Source organism: Cryptomeria japonica, chromosome 6 (genome assembly GCF_030272615.1).
Source record: "Cryptomeria japonica chromosome 6, Sugi_1.0, whole genome shotgun sequence".
Classification (NCBI taxonomy): Eukaryota; Viridiplantae; Streptophyta; class Pinopsida; order Cupressales; family Cupressaceae; genus Cryptomeria; species Cryptomeria japonica.
The window spans coordinates 575,427,918-575,431,020 of NC_081410.1; the positions used below are offsets into that span (position 1 = coordinate 575,427,918).

Consider the following 3,103-nt stretch of genomic DNA (forward strand, 5'->3'; position numbering starts at 1 on the left):
AAAACGATAACTAGCCAATGCAGGAGAGACCATCTCCCAATTGCACACTGTCGGAAAGACAAACATGGATACCAAGAGGCGAACCAAATCCATATCGAGTAGAACATCAAAACAAATAGTAAGAAAATGAGAGAGAAGTTCATCATAAGAAACTAAATGACATTTTTACAGTCAATTAATATAGAAAATTAAATATAACTATAAGAATTTTGTTCAAAATTTTTGATTCTATGTTATGATTGGTTAAATTATTGAAAGAAATTGAATGCATTAAATGCAAAAGTATTCCTCCCTTGGCAAGAACTAACAATAGATTAGAACAAATTAATCTTCAACAAGCAATCATAGACAATAAAGAAATGTGATCAAACACTCACTTAAATGATTACATTGAACTTTCTTACCATATTTTTGAAATAATATAAATTTATTATTGACAATCAAAATACAATCATTTATATAAAAAAATAGCCATCAAATACTTATAATTGATATTACTATTTAACTTCTTATAAATAATATATTACTTAAACTTTAAATAACATTGACATTTAGATATCAATTTAGAAATTCTAGCTAATATTAATATAAGATTTAGATTACAACTTACAAATTTCTTCTAAACACTTTTAAACTATTACTCTAAATCCCTTAGACATATATGCATATGGTTGGAAAATTCAGCACGACATGTCTTGGTGAAGTCACAAACGAGGGACCTCATTTCCAGGCAACAATGTTGAGGCTCAAACTCGTGGGCACATTGGATCAGCGAAGACACAAGCTTGCAATCACAATGACACGATGGAAGTTTGAACCTTGATGGTCATAACATCAACAACATTACTTAACCAAAAGTGATCATAACATCAACAACACCACTTAACCAACACACTATAAAAAGAACCGTAGAAAATTCAGCAATTAAACAACTACTGATTCAATTTTATTCTTCTCAGTGATAATCGACGAGCACTTGCAAGGACCTCTCATATCATTCCACGTCACCCTCTAATATGCCTTCCAACATCCTCACAACTTGGGCCATGCTTGGCCTCCCATTTTCATCCTGTTGAATGCACAGAATGTTTACCATGACTGCTCCTCTAACCTCTTCAATATCTGCTTTGTCTGCAATCCTTTCATCCACAATACCCATTGTGTTTCCTTTTTGAATTTGAGTTGCTGCCCAGGTGGGGAAGTAGTACCGAGATTCCTGCACACTCAAGTCACTATTTCGTCGGCCTGAGATTATTTCCAACAGGGTCATTCCGAAGTTGTATACATCAACCTTCGCTGTTATTGGCATGCCGGTCAGCCACTCAGGAGCCAAATATCCTCTGGTTCCTCTTGTTGTTGTCAACATTGTGCTGAAATATCTACCAACAAGCTTTGCCAGCCCAAAATCAGCCACTTTTGGAGAGAAATTAGCATCTAGAAGAATATTTTCTGGCTTGATATCGCAATGGATGATGAAATCTCTGCATTCTTCATGGAGATAGAGTAGCCCTCTTGCAGTGCCTATAGCGATTCCAAATCTGGTATTCCAGTCTAGCACCTAGTCATCTTCTTTAGATTTGCCAGACAAAAAAGAATTGAGAAACCCGTTTGGCATGCTTTCATAAACAAGCATTCTATGAGATCCTTCTACACAGAATCCTCGAAGCCTCACCAAATTTACATGTTGTATGTTTCCAATAGTGCTTATTTCCGCACGGAATTGCTTTTCTGCTTGTGTGGAACCCTCTAATCTTTTCACGGCCACAAATGTATTGTCTGGCAGAGTTCCTTTGAAGACAGAGCCGAACGCTCCCTTTCCCAACTTATGTGTGAAATTCTTACTTGCGATTTTGAGTTCTTTGTAAGTGAATGTTGTGAGCGATGTTGGTGTGTCGTAGTCGTCGACTTTATGAAGCAGTCTCGCACGCGTATGCTGAATAAACCATGCAACAATGAACAGGGTGCTCAAAACAGCAACCCCCAAAGGAATTGAAATGGAGAGTGCAACCACTCTGCTGCTGCTTCTACCTGCATGGGCTGGCAGCTGTGAGACGTCAGAAGCAGCCAATCGAATGAACAAGGTCTTACCGTCATTTGAATCAGCCTGCATGCTTAACAGATCCCCAAACCACAATTTACAATTAGAATTAATGAAAGCAAAGGCCATGCAGGAACAATTATTGAGACAAGCAGTTTTACATCCTTGTACAGTTAACTCTCTGGTATTTTGAAGAGCCGCTTCGTTATCTGACAAGGCCATATTACTGATTTGGAGGAAATCATCTGTCCTACCACTTGCACTGCAGTTTAATGAAGTACGACGAACACAACTACTTGACCACCATTTCTGAGAACTCCAAGTAGTAGCATTTCTTGGGTGGAAGCCTTGCACATAGCTGCATGACCTAATGCTTTCTTGGGTGAAGCAGACTCCATAAGCTCCACATACACCATACACCTCACAATTTGTCTAGGGTGAATTTTTATGAAGGGTCCAACTATTATTATTAACCCATAGGTACAATGATAGCTGACCATCTGAGGTGATAAGTTCCCTCACCATCATCGTCAAAGTAGCTTCGGGTGAAAGTGTTGGAAGTTGAAGTCCAACGGACTCCCTCCCTGTTTGTCGCCAAAACTCTTGGCTATTCATATTCTTCCTGGTAGCTCTTTAAGAGCTGATTGTAATTCATTTTCTAAAGTTGATTGCTAGAGCTGATTGCAGCTGTGTAGATATAAACCAGATTGGTGAATAATATAGTGATTCCTCTGCTTCAAGTGTGGATGTAGGCAATTGCCGAACCACGATAAATCTGTGTGTTCTTGTTGTTTGTGTTGTGTATATTCAATTGTGTTTATCTGTTGCATTTTGGCAGAGTTTTTTGCGTTTTTGGCAAAGTCTTTTCTTGTTTTCGTCTTGTAAGTTTTTTGAGTTTTGTAGGCTTCAAAGCTTTTTATTTTTGTGTTTCCTTATTTTATAACTACGCTTTTGTTAAATCTTCGTAGATTTTAGTAGGGTATTGTTGTGTTTTAGTGTTTGTATATTTTTTTAGGTTTTGTAGATTTTTGTCATGTTTTTGTAGAGTATTGCTGCATTTTCGAT

General features: G+C 37.5%; 1 pseudogene; it reads right to left on the reverse strand.

Moving 5' to 3' along the window:
- Nucleotides 1–994: 994 nt before the first annotated feature.
- On the reverse strand, nt 995–2,260 carry LOC131062917 (G-type lectin S-receptor-like serine/threonine-protein kinase At2g19130; annotated as a pseudogene).
- Nucleotides 2,261–3,103: the final 843 nt, after the last annotated feature.